This window comes from Terrapene carolina, unplaced genomic scaffold (assembly GCF_002925995.2).
Source record: "Terrapene carolina triunguis isolate 2854851 unplaced genomic scaffold, T_m_triunguis-2.0 Scaffold742, whole genome shotgun sequence".
In the NCBI taxonomy this organism is placed as follows: domain Eukaryota; kingdom Metazoa; phylum Chordata; order Testudines; family Emydidae; genus Terrapene; species Terrapene triunguis.
This window is the reverse complement of record NW_020665093.1, coordinates 418,203-432,381: the sequence shown is the minus strand read 5'-3', so window position 1 is coordinate 432,381 and position 14,179 is coordinate 418,203. Positions and strand designations below refer to the sequence as shown.

At 44.2% G+C, this 14,179-nt stretch overlaps 1 protein-coding gene across 1 annotated transcript in view; it reads left to right on the top strand.

Annotated features, from left to right (window-relative positions):
* Window positions 1-1,329: 1,329 nt before the first annotated feature.
* Window positions 1,330-14,179, top strand: part of LOC112126061 (forkhead box protein N2) — a 58,283-nt gene continuing 45,433 nt past the window's right edge. The window contains exon 1 of the mRNA XM_029913608.1: window positions 1,330-1,364. The gene's annotated coding sequence lies outside the window, so the exon portion shown is untranslated. The remainder of the gene's footprint in view (window positions 1,365-14,179) is intronic.

The following is a 14,179-nucleotide window of genomic DNA, read 5'->3' as shown; positions in this document are numbered from 1 at the left end:
TCTGGATTTGCTGCTGTCCTAGTCCTTTACAGGAAAATCCTATAATCCTTTATATAAAATTATATATTTTCTGTGGATTTTCCAGACCATATTAAGAATACAGCTTTATATCACTATTATAGAATTTTATAGGATGGCCCAGAAAGCCTAAGAGAAATGGTGTATTCTACCAGCTTTTGAGAGTAACTTCTATAGGACTCTATTACATTTCTATAAGAACACTGTTGGTTTTATCCCTTTTAAATTCTACAGGACTTTTCCAGAAAGGGGTATCTCTGTGATTGTCCCAGTTTGGTCAGGGACACACACATTGTGCTGAAGGACGGCTGCCTGTGTGTTCCCCAAATCAGTTCCAGGGCCCACGCTGGTTTCACACTGTAGGGCAGGGGTCGGCAACGTTTGGCACGCAGCTCGCCAGGGTAAGCACCCTGGCGGGCCGGGCCAGTTTATTTACCTGCTGACATGGCAGGTTCGGCCGATCGCGGCCCACACTGGCCGCGGTTCGCCGTCCCGGGCCAATGGGAGCGGCGGAAAGCCGCGATCAGCACATCACTCGCCCGCGCTGCTTCTCGCTGCCCCCATTGGACCGGGACGGCGAACCGCGGCCAGTGGGAGCTGCGATCGGCCGAACCTGCCGCGTCAGCAGGTAAATAAACTGGCCTGGCCTGGCCCGCCAGGGTGCTTACCCTGGTGAGCCGCGTGCCGAACATTGCCGACCCCTGCTGTAGGGCAACCTTTCAACACAAGGTCATGGTGCTGCCACACCATCTCTCAATGGATGGGTTTGAGTGACACTACAAAAGGTTGCAGCTTTGGTACAAAGGCAGTCTCCGTTCAATATAAATGGAGGGAGGGAGATGGGGGAGCACAGTCCTTATGACCATAGTCTAAGCCTCAGGCAGAAGGTCAGGAGCTGCGGAAATGTCTGTAGTGACTGACCCCAGGAGCCTCCTTCCTCCCCCATAGAACAACGGAACCCCCAGTCAGAGACACACACTGAACTTGGCAGGGAAGGGAAGTCACCCCCTTCCCCTTTGCAATGAACTACTCACAAGCTATTCTCCATCCCCCTCCCCGCCTCCACAGCAATGGACTCGTCTCCTGTATATGACTGCAGGAGGGGAGGGGGCCAGCCCACTTGGACAGGGGGAGGAGAAGGCTGTGTGGTAAGTATAGGAAGGGGAGGAGGGGTTAGTGGCTTGGGTGCAGTGTTGCTATGGGGAGACCGAGAGACTAGAGGGTGGTGTTGCTGCTGCGCAGGGAGAGAGGGAGCAGCAGCTGCTGCTGATCCCTGACACATCCCCCTACGGGCCTGCTGCCATATTGTGTCCACTCTCCCCCAGCCGCACAGCTTCATGACTACTGTGAGTACGGACCCTATTATTAACTGTGGTGGTGGGGGGAGATTTTTCCTCCAACTCCCCCAGCAGAGAGATTCTCAGCCTATATTTGCGTGTGTTTTATTTAGAATATCTGAATCTACGAAGAACATACATGTGGTTAAAGGATGAGCGTTTCCTGCTCTGAGGTGGCAGCAATGGGGCGGGGGGGGATCACTGCCGCCTCTCAGAGGTGGGATGTATAAAGTGGGTTTGTTAATTGGGGCTGGAATGAAATTATGATTCAAAATAACAAACGTGGGCTGGGGGAGGAGGTTTAACAGGGGCAGGTGGGTTGTGGATTGGGGTTTGTCCCGCTCACCCGGCCGCACAGGGGACAGCCTGTCTCTGGTTAAAAGTGCTGTAATAAATATGGAGGGAGAGGAAGCAGTTTGCTCAGGGGGCTGGTGCCTCTGGAGAGCTCGGGTGTGACTCGTGACGGGAGGGAGCCTTGTTTTGTTTTCGCAGTCAGGTCTGGGAAGAGGCTGGGGGGCCGCGTGTGTGTGATGAGAGGGAGAAGGGCTGCTCGGCGGCGGGCGTGAGTGAGCACACATGGATAACGGGCAGAGAGGGAGAGGGTAAATAATGGAAGAGGCGAGGGAGCTTATGCTGACGACTTGGGGCTGCCTGGGTCGGTGTTCCGCATGGGTCGCTTCCAGAGAGTCTGGGTAAGGTCCGGAGCCCCCAAGCCCACTCTAAGACAAAGCATGTGCCGAGATCGCCCTCCGGGTTCGCAGCCCCCCCAGCATTGAGGACGCTTGCCAGGAGTGCAGATCTGAAGTCAGCGCTGAGTGACTCCCGCGCAGCCCCCGCAGTACAATCATCCCTCCAGAGAAGGGAGACTTGCCGTAAAATTACCCCCCGCCCCAAAGGAGGGATGCTCTCCTCCCTGTTGGAGAGTGAGGTTGACAGCTGGGCTGAGTCCTGCAACTCTCTTACTGCTGTTGGACTGGCTCTTCCTTCCCCATATGCCACTGTTTTCCCGTGGGAGAAGGGGGGAGGCTCTCTAAGGAGCACGTGGCCGGGAGAAGGTGGTGCGCCAAGAATAGCACCCACCGCAGTTCCTTGTAGGTGCCTGTCCTGCCTGAGCCAGCCCGGTGAGGAGGGGAGGTGTTAGTCCTCTTGCCCTTAAAAACATAACCTTCCCCAGCTGCAGCAAGGGCCTCTGGCCACCCCACTCGGCTCCATTAGCAAAGGCAGCAGCTGATGCGTGCAAGGTGAGTTTCACACACCACCACCCCCGGATCATGTGCGTTTAGTTCATTGATCTCCCCCATTTTGGTTGGGATTGTGACAGACACGTGGCCCGCTGAGCCCAGCCCAGCAAGTCATAGGCATTTCTGGGAGTGTGTGTGTCTGTAACAACCGTGACAAAGAGCCAGCCTCTCACCGGTCCTCATGAGCTCCAGAGAGAGGGAGATCGCCCCCCAGTCTGCTGCTGCCACCTCTGCCCACCTACTTCTGCGCGGCAGTTTAGCCGTCGTTCTCGGTGTCTTCTCCTTTCTCTTGTGCTCTTGGGTGAAGTACTTGGCTCACTGTTGAGATCTCTGCAGTGTTAGTTGTTCTTACCAGACATTAGTTTATATGGAGTGGGCTTCCTTCTGCCCAACCCCCCTTTTCCACTAGGAAATTTTTTCCTGGATGTGATGTTCTCAAACTTTTGAGATACCTAAAAACTTATTTCTTTTTGTCAGGAGTTTCAGATGTTTCTCTTAATCTGTCTTTAGGTATATAAAGGGGCTTTAAAATCAGTATTGTGTATGTGTATATATGTGTATATATATGTACACAAATGGTGTGCATGCATTTGTGTGTGTTTATGGTAATAATATTTGCATTGGTTGTTGTAATGAAAATGTTAGCCACAGTTTCTTAAATTAACCCAGAAAAGTGACTGGCATTTGATCAGATTGACATGTTCTTTTGTGTTTTGTACCCCATTGGATATGCTTTGGGGCACATTATGAATAATACAGTAGTAGTAAGATGGATTTCAGTTTTTCTTAATTCTCAGTTTTTCAACAGAAATAAATTAACACTGTTTATATTAAATTAAGGGTTGTACTAAAAACAAAATGAAAAAATATAACATCATTTTACTGCACTGTGATGTATCCCGCTTTTTGAGCATGGGAAAATCCTCTGGCAGAAGTGGGTTGGTTAAGGCAATGGTGCAGCTATGTTTAAAAAAAAAAGTATAGAGAGGGAACCAGGAGAAAGAATTCAGTAGTCCTGTACTGAGGAGGACATTGATAGGAGAGTTCAAAAATAAACTAATAAATTGGTGAGTGAGGAGAACACGCCCTCAGCATCCCATCTGAGCCATAACATTGGGGGTTGTAGATTGTGAGTCAGAGATTTTACACTGAATGATTTTGATGGTGTAGGAAAAAATGTAACATCGCAATTGTGATCTTTGTTCTGGTTTGAACATAAATGCTCTTAGTAACTAAATTATATGATGATGGAAAGTTCTGTTTTGCTATATATGCAAACTTAAGAGGGTATGGATTTTTTTTATAGCCAGTAGTGGGTAGGAAACTTTTCCTTGGTGTCTGGTTGTAGGTTACTTACAAATTTCTGCAAAACTGAAATCTAATTAACAGCTAGAAGTGCTAAATTATATTTTATTTTATGGCTATGAAGACAACCTGATTATGAACTGGTACAGTGCTGTGTAATTGAATCAGCAGACAGACAGCATGAAAGAATGGCTTGAGAGGTGTGAACTTTCCCTGTTCTTCTCAGGGGTAGTTAACTTGCATTCTCTGGGCCTGAATATGTACTCTACCCTTATTCTGCGACCTGCTGGGGATACTAGTTGGTGGCTCCTCCATGGAGCTGAAATCATGGGTGTTTGCCTGGTGCAGTTCACAAATTCCCCCAACACCTGTCCCTTTTGGGGCAAGAGAGAGACCTTGGCACACATCTGTGTAGGGTTCATCAGATTGTAGCCCCTCCTTTGCATCATCCAGAACCTCTTACTGAAGTTCTGGCTGCACTTTTCCCCGCATCTCCTGATCTGTGCACACTCTGTCTGTGGCCTCCACAATCATGGGACATCCTCGTCAACCTTCTCTTGGCACTGGCCAAGGTGACTATCCATCGCTCCAGAAGTAGGAAGCTAGGCGGTGTGCTCTGTGACTTTGGGGCCTATTCCCGGTCCCTTATCTGAGCATACTTCTGGGCAGAATTCCTCTGGGCAGTGTCCACCTTTTGAGTAGTGGGAACTGTTGGGGGATTCTCTACTCAGTGTCCCCTCTCTGGATCCCTGATTTTCAACCTCACTCCCCCTCCCTTTTTTTTTTTTTAATCTGTTGTCCCCAGTAATCAATTGTAGCCTGGGCTTAACTAATGGTGTGGGCCTTTAGTTATGAGCTGGCATAGAACTGCCTGTCCCAGTAATTCAAATAGTACTGCAGCTCCCACTGGTGCCACTACTTGTGCAACCCTAATGGTAGCACTAGGGGGAAATTCCTTACCCCACTGCTCCCTGCAAAAAAAAAAAAAAAAAAAAAAAAAAAAAATCCTTAGTGCAAGCACAGTTATTGTACCCATCCACACTAGTAATGCAGTTATATTGGGGGACTTGGTTACAAAACATCTATCCCAAATTTGATGTGTCAGAGGACAGATATACAGTAGTTGAGGCCCCCAGCATCAGGGCCGGCTTTAGCAAGTGTGGGGCCCGATTCCTGGGGCGGCACTTCGGATTGCCGGCTGGGGGAGGGGGAGCCCCGGGGCTTGCCGCGCTCCGGCCAGCGCTCTGGCCGGGGCTGTGGGGCTGCCGCGCTCTGGCCGGGGTCGCGGGGCTGCCGCACTCCGGCCGGCGGTCCGGCCGGGGTCGCGGGGCTGCGGGGCTGCTGCGGTCCGGCCAGAGCTCCAGCCGGGGTCAAACTTAAAAACAGCTTAAAAACATTGAGAGCAAGTTTTATAGGACTTTCAAAAACTCTGTCTCCTACTTTCAAGAAAGAAGCATGATTTATTAAACTCCTATTGCTTCAGAGTATCAGCCACTGTTAACACATCTGAAGGTCCATCAAAAGATACAAGTGAAAGTAGACAAATGAGAGCCATTGCACTGAGCTCTGCTTCTCAGTGAAATAGTATTCCAAACAAACAAAAAAAAGAAACCTAGGAGTTCAGAGAAAGTGGGTGATACACAAGTAGTCAGCTGGTGAAGAGCAATGTCATGCATGAAATGATTACAAGTAGATAGACTTTAAATCATTTACCCTTGTGGGACCCAATTATCTGCAATTGGAGATGCCTTTATCCTGCAGGTGGGAGAATGGAGCCCTTAATAATTATCAGTAAGTCCCAAAAGAAGCTTGCAGAAATATATACATACACAAAGTATTAATTTATTTTAAACAGTTTATCTTTACCCCAAACCCAAAAGGAAAGAGACCGAGGTTTCATTGCACACAGATGAGAGAGGAAAAAATGTTGGAAAAGCTTTCAGAATTCTTCTCCCACTTTCTCTTGACTTGTACTCTCTCTCTCTGTCTCCCTAGGGATTTTAAGTTCCTTTCACACAGACAATTAAGCCATGCTAGCTGAACCAGTTTTAAATATGGTTTGCATAACATATGTAGACAGTGGGCCTGATTCTCCGCTGCCTTGCATCAGGGTGGATTTGATTTAAATCATGATTTAAATCACTAGTCAGGAAGACTCGATTTAATCATGGATTTCTACATAAAAGTGCATTCTTGTTGGTTGTTATAACCTTAATACATATTCTTCACAACTCAGGCCTGGTCTACACGGGGGAGGTGGGAGGGGGGGATCGATCTAAGTTACGCAACTTCAGATACGTGAATAACGTAGCTGAAGTCGACGTACTTAGATCGACTTACCGTGGTGTCTTCACCGCGGTGAGTCGACTGCTGCCGCTCCCCAATCGACTCCGCCTGCGCCTCTCACGGCAGGCGAGACGGGAGAGTGCTTGGGGATTGATTTATTGTGATAAATCGACCCCCGCTGGATCGATCACTGCCCGCCAATCCGGCGGGTAGTGTAGACATACCCTCAGAGATAGATGTAGGTTCATTTTTAGAAGGTACACACTATACATTTTTAAAGTGATTTATTTTGAAAACTTTTCAGTTTAGTTTTACAGCTATATCAGAAAATGAATGATTGTTTGGTTATTTCATTTACCAAAAGTAATTGAAGCAGATAGTTCACCTCCCAATGACTTCATAAATATCTCCAATTCAACAGGTTAATCATTAACATTTGGAGGATTTTCTTGCCATGCTGTATTAGGAGGAGAACATCACCAGACAGACATTTAAATTGTTTTATTTAACTAAAACAACATTATGAATTCTGGATTTTTTTCTTCAACAGCAAACATAATATTTTAACAAAACAAGCATATGAATTTTTGAATTTAGTTAAATATACAAGCTTTTCAAAATCAGGTTTGTTTTTGTTAATATTGTTTTTAACTAAAATAGTTTAATGAAATTAAAAAAAAAACAAAAATAAAAATTAAATCAACTATGTCAGCCAGGTCAACGTGAGAAACTTAAAATATTGGCTTCTTTCTACACCGTCAGAAGAAGCTACTGCTGTTAATAGTGAGATTATCATTTCAACAGTCTCTGAATCCAAGTGTTTAAGTCACTTCCACCAGTTCACTGTTGTGACTTTCTTTAAAACACCATCAGCAAACATATTTCTTGAATGGTTCTTATTCCTAAACTGCGTCTCTTTTATGGCCTGCTGCCATTATAGGTTTTCCCTTCTAGTGAGAGAATGGTATGGTAGATCTCAAATCAATGAAGGCTACACTCAGAAAGACCTCAAGACTTCTGGAATATGCTGCTCAAACAGTTTCACTTTTGTTTCTACTCCCTGTCCCTCCCTTCTCACCTTTATTTCTAGGCTTGTCCAGATCTATTCCACCCCGAACAATTGTCTATTCACGGAACTTTTTGAAACTTTGCACTTTTAGAGAGAGGTAAGGGATTGACTCTGTGTACACAAATTTGCAGAAGGACAATAGGTTTGAGGTCTGTTATTTCTCACCTCTATATATTATTTATTTATTTAAAACATTTTTGCTGTTAACAAAAAAGCATGTTATCTCTGGAGACACAAATCCACAGTTTGAGAACTGCAAAACTAAGCATCTCTGATGGTATCTTCTAGACTGAGCACTGAGTCCCATTGGGTAGATAGAAAGATTAACCTAAATGATCTATACAGAAGCCCCTGGAACCCCATAAAATTGGGTCCCTAATCCATGAACTATTGGAACTCATTTACAAAAGTGTTTTTAAACATTACATGGATATATTGTCTCATACTATAGAATTAGAATTTATAATCCCTATTCCATGAGGAGATATCTTTGAGCTATAACTTCTGTGAGCTGAGGGTGAAAACATTATCTACTATCTGTTCTTATCCATTTAATATCGTAATTAAAACTATCTTTAGATAGATTTTTCCCTCAAAAAGCATTTTATCAAAAAATCCGATTTAAATAAAAAAAAAATCATTGATTTTTATCCTCCCTGCCTTGCATCCCGTCTAATCATTTTACACTTGTGAAGAATGGATGTTTAAATGCTATTGAATCAGAATGACAGGGCTTGATTCTCTTTCACTTATGCAGGTGCAAATCAAGAATAATGCCATTGGAGTTACACTGTTGTTAATCAGAGGAGAATCAAGTTTGTAGTATCTGGCCAGGTTAGCGTGGACCTTTGTCAAATATATATGATCTTAACATCATTTCTGTTTTTGTTTAGTAGTTTAATCTGACTTAAAAACCACACTTAATCATAAAGAGGAAACTCCTGTGTGCCTGAACTAGTTTGTAACACTGTTTGGCCAATACGATGGGGACAAATGTTGTTTTTTAAAGTGTTCAAGACTAAGCCCTGATTCCCTTTTGACTTGCACCTTATCAAGTACGCTAGTGCAAAAAGAATGTAAAATGCTACCATTAGAATAATGGCATTTTACACTCACTTTGCACTGCTGTAAATTACTATACAAGGTGCAGGGCAACAGAGAATTGGGCCATGGTCTCTGGCTTTGGTAGGGAACTGCAGTGGTATTGGCAACACAGAGCACTAGTGTAGAAGAGATTTCTGCAGCTGCAACTGTTTTTAACGTGGTGATGTTTAGACTTGTCCTGGGTAGGTTTAAGTGACAGTGTGGCTGTTGCCATGGGCAGCTGTGCCAGACTAGGGTGCTCAGACCTGGTCTATATTAGAAAAGTTGCACTGGTTTAACTAAACAAATTTTAAATCAACGTAGCTCAATCAGTGCAAATCCCTAATAATACAGAGGCAGTGAAATTAAACTGATTTAAGCAAGGGTTAGCTTGCAATTTACAGACACAAGATAAACTGATTTAAACCATTTTAACTTCTACTTATGTGTATCTACATCGGGGTTTACACCAGTCTAACTAGATCAATATATTTACACTGGATGCAGCTTTTCTAATATAGAAATGCTCATTGTCTTGCTACTACTGGTTGAGCAAGGAGGGGAATTTTCACAAAAAATTCCTGGTGTACTAGTCTCTATTCTTTCACCACCCAGCTGTAATATTTAAAAACATTGACATATATTTGCTTGGCTGAACATGCACGGGTGTACTAGTAGGGATTATTCTATTGCTTTGATTGCTCATCTCTAGTGAGAGCATTTAGAAATCTCTGATAAGACCTGTGGATGGTTTGTGTATGTGATGGGTGAAAGAAGGACAAGAGACTACTTTCTTGCTGCACAGCGTACTTGGAGTGTGGGAGTTCTGACATAATATCCTGACTCTACCTTTTACCATTCTTACACAAATGAGAGGCTTTTGGTTTTTTGCCTTTTATTTTTATTACATTTGAGCTTCCTAGAAACGTCTCAATTTCCCCCCCTTTTTTATACAATTCTAAATTTAGCCCTAAAATTACACCTCACAGTTTCAAAACACTTTATAAACACAGAGCCTGATTCATGGTAGATGCTGAGCATCCTCAGCTCCCACTGGAACTATTGGGAGTGAAGGATACTGAGCACAGTTGACTTATTGGCAAGGCTGTAAGAATGTTTTTTGATTTGTTTGTTTTTGGTTCAAAAGTTGCAACCACTGTTTGTTGAAATTGTGGTTTTGGTGCGGTCGGTTCAACCTGGCTCATGGGGTTGTAACACAACTTAAATTTGTCCTAGCTGTGCCTCCATCATGATAGGCAGGTATATGTAGAGGTGCCCTCAAAGCAGAGGTGTAGTGTAGTTGTAGGGTGGGGAGCCCCTCAGGACAGAGGGATGAGGGGTGCAGGTATGTGTGGGGAGGTGCAGGACCTAAACTCTTGTTTTGTAAATCCAAGAGGGGAGCCCTCTCATGTGTTGTGGTATACAGGCCTTTCATCCCCCAAAATAAAGATTATCAGCTTTATGGGTGCAGCAGTGTGTATTACTTGCTTACATAATTTATATTAGCTTTTAGCATCAGTGTAAGTTTCATCCATTTTATTTCATTTGGCTGCGCAGGTTTGGGACAGTTGTTAATCCATGTGGTAGTATGTATATGTTAGTATAAAATGATATTGTAATTAACTGTCTTGTATTTCCATTTTTGAGTTAGTACTTGGTGAGCATATTAACATAGATAGATCTGCTTTGTGTTCTCCCTGCTTGACAGTTAATAAAATGGTGTTGTGTAACTTCCTGTGCAGAAATTGTATTGTGCTTTTTCACTTAGTGAATCATATAGCATATCTGCCAGTCTTTACAGTTTATATGCAGGTATGCACTTGTATAAATTCTGTCCATAGCCAGGCTTCACAAATTATGAATTTTTATTTTTGAATGGTCACACAAAGCTTCCCTGTATCAAGAGAAAGATCCACAAGGAAAGCAAGAAGCATTTAAGTGACTTTTTTCATTTAGAAGTGGACATTTACATATTATTTATATCCCTATATTACAATACATCCACTTCCCATCATATTTTCAATTTTGCATTGTGGATGTAATCATACTGTCTAACACAGTACAATATATGTCAGGGGTTCTCAACCTTTTTCTTTCTGAGGCCCACCCAACATGGTATAAAAACTCTGTGGCCCACCTGTGCCACAACAACTGTTTTTCTCCATATAAAAGCCAGGGCCGGCGTTAAGGGGTAGCAAGCAGGGCAGTTGCCCAGGGCACCACGCCTCAGCAAACTAAATTGCTCAGGCTTCAGCCCCAGGTGTTGGGGCTCAGGGCCCCGGGATGCAGTCCTGTACAGCGGGGCTTTGACTTTCTGCCCTAGGCTTTTATGAGTTTAATGCTGGCCCTGAAACCTGCTCGTGGCCCCCCAGGGGGCCCCGGACCCCTGGTTGAGAACCACTGATAAATCAGACACTGCTCATCACATATGTCTTTATCACATTAGGTAAAAGTGTATAGTGGTATTCCAGGGTACGCACAAAGTATAATTTAAGTCAAGTGAGATAGAATTGGCATGTGGTAGGGTAGTAAATTACTCACTGCAAAAAAAAAAAAATGCTGCCTGGTGTCCAATGGTGTCCTTATGACCTTTGGAAAAAACAAGGAGGAGTACTTGTGGCACCTTAGAGACTAAGAAATTTATATGGGCATAAGCTTTCGTGGGCTAAAACCCACTTCATCAGATGCATGGAGTAGAAAATACAATAGGAAGATATATATATATATAGAGAGAGAGAGAGAACATGAAAAGATGGGGTTTGCCTTACCAATTCTAATGAGACAATTCAATTAAAGTTGGCTATTATCAGCAGAAGGAAAAATCATTTTTGTAGTGGTAATCAGGGTGGCCCATTTCAAACAGTTGACAAGAAGGTGTGAGTAATAGTAGGGGGAAAATTAGCATGGGGAAATAATTCTTAGTTTGTGTAATGACCCATCCATTCCCAGTCTTTATTCAGGCCTAATTTGATGGTGTCTAGTTTGTAAATTAGTTCCAGTTCTGCAGTTTCTCATTGGAGTCTGTTTTTGAAGTTTTTTTGTTGAAGAATTACCACTTTTAAGTCTGTAATTGAGTGTCCAGGGAGATTGAAGTGTTCTCCGACTGGTTTTTTAATGTTATAATTCTTGACGTCTGATTTGTGTCCGTTTATTCTTTTTTTCTCTATGCAAAAGAATAAATGGACGTCAAATTATTTTTTTTGTCAAGGTCCAAATTTCTTGGTCAAGGTATAGTCAAGGTCCAGACTCCAGAGAAAATAATACTAAAACCAATAATGATGATAATAAGTAAATAAAAAGATTTCAGGGTCTGTTCAAAACTGTCAGTCCGGATTTGGCCTGCGGTCCGCCTATTGACTACCTCTGCCTTATTAGCTGAACTGTCTTTAACATGATTTTAATTTGGGTCCATGAGGGGCCTAAGGATTCTTAATTCCTATGATTAGCCTTTTCAGCAGGCTTTGACAAGTGTTATCCTACTTTAAGTGGTGTTGAACTTGGTTTGCCCACATTAGCGGGACAGGTCAACACAGTTCAAAATGCCTTTCAGCAACATCATTGACTATGCTTTGATTTTAAAATGGAACTACTGTGTAATCCATTAACAGTGTTGCCTCTGGTTATATCAAGAGTTACTCCTTGATCCTTGTACTGTCAGATATCTATGCTCACACATCACTTTCTGTGATTCTACCATTGCATTTGATGCTGCCTTGCTACTGTGTTCTTGCTGTGGTGGACCCTAAAGTGTGTAACTTGCTCCGTCCTCCCAAAAAACATAATCTTTTGTACCTTCCCACTGTAGCTCCTCTAAGCTTTGTTTTTTCAAAATTATTTTTAGCGCATTCCCTATATTTACTACCTAACGTTAGTTTCCTATTTAAAATGTGGGCCCCTCATTTGTTGTTGTGATTGCAGTTTAGCAGGATGGTATTTTATTATGTTGTTTGTTTTGTATGCTATTATACAGCAACCAAAGTGATTTTAGGATACTTTCTACAGAAAAATCAATGATTTAAAACCCACACCTAGTGGGATTAGAGTGCAGCAGCAGCTGGTGGGGGCAAGCAAGCCTGTTGCCAAACAGCATTGATAGCCTCTACCACAGACACAATCTCTGGGTCAGTTTGGCCAAAAATAGTCAGAATGGTTATAGGCATCTTTTCATTACATCTCTACCCCGATACAATGCAGTCCAATATAACACGAATTCAGATATAACGCGGTAAAGCAGCGCTCCGGGGGACGGGGCTGCTTTACCTCGTTATATCCGAATTAGTGTTACCGCAAGCGGTTCCTCTGCGGCACGCTCGTGGGAGGAGGCAGAGGCGGAGCGGAGGTGAGCTGGGGCAGGGGGGCCGCAGCAAGTAAGGGGGGAGGCGCAGAGGAACCGCTCCCTGCCCCAGCTCACCTCCGCTCCGCCTCCTCCTCCTCCCACAAGCACGCTGCTCAGCTCCGCTTCTCCTCCCTCCCAGGCTTGCCATGCCAAACAGGTGAGTTGCATGGCAAGCCTGGGAGGGGGGAGAAGCGGAGCTACGGCGCGCTCATGGAAGGCGGCGGAGCGAAGGTGATCTGGGGCGGGGGGGGAGGGGGAACCCGGGGAGGGCCGCAGCAAGTAACAGGCGGGCGCAGAGGAACCGCTCCCTGCTCCAGCTCATCTCCGCCTCCTCCTCTGAGCGCACCGCCGCCGCTCCGCTTCTCCCTCCCCCCCTTCCAGGCTTGCCGGGCCAAACAGCTGATTGGCCCGGCAAGCCTGGAAGGGAGGGAGAAGCGGAGCGGCGGTGGCGCGTTCAGGGAGGAGGCGGAGGCAGAGCGGAGGTGAGCTGGGGTGGGGAGCGGTTCCTCTCCCTACCCCAATATAGCACGGTCTCATCTATAACACGGTGGGATTTTTTGGCTCCCGAGGACCGCGTTATATCAGGGTAGAGGTGTATTTTCGGAGTTATTTAATCCAAATACAAACTATATTCTCTTCTGCTTTTGGTACCTTTTAACCATGTTGTATGAGAAGTATAGGATATCATTTTGTATTTACATAGTTTAGCTTGATTAATGCAAGTGCTTTTCTCTTTGCTTTGAGAATACTGTATTTACTATATCTAGCTTTCATTCTAAGTCGAGATAGCGTAACTATCTAAGGCTTCATCTCCCATTTTACCCAGATTGTAGTGGCATCGGTGGAACTGTTTCCTCTAATAAATAAATTGGTTTATTATTTTACTAAGTTTTGTTTACACTGACTGGCATAGCTATTCTGGAGTAGTTTTCCCTATGTGGAGACACTGTTCTGGAATAGGTTTCAGAGTAGCAGCCGTGTTAGTCTGTATCCGCAAAAAGAACAGGAGTACTTGTGGCACCTTAGAGACTAACAAATTTATTAGAGCATAAGCTTTCGTGGGCTACAACCCACTTCTTCGGATGCATATAGAGTGAAACATTGAGGAGATATATATATACACACATACAGAGAGCATGAACAGATGGGAGGCCTCTCAGAGTTGGTAAGACAACTCCCATCTGTTCATGCTCTCTGTATGTGTGTATATATATCTCCTCAATGTTTCACTCTATATGCATCCGAAGAAGTGGGTTGTAGCCCACGAAAGCTTATGCTCTAATAAATTTGTTAGTCTCTAAGGTGCCACAAGTACTCCTGTTCTTTTTGTTCTGGAATAATTATTCTACTCCCAAAGTGGAGTAATTATTCTGGAATTAAATCACTTTTATTTTGGAATAGATGTCCACATGGAGGAGTTATTCCAGAATAGCTATTCTGGTCAACTTCTTGCATGTAGCCCAAGATTTGGTGGTGATGGGGGACTTCAACTATCCGGATATAT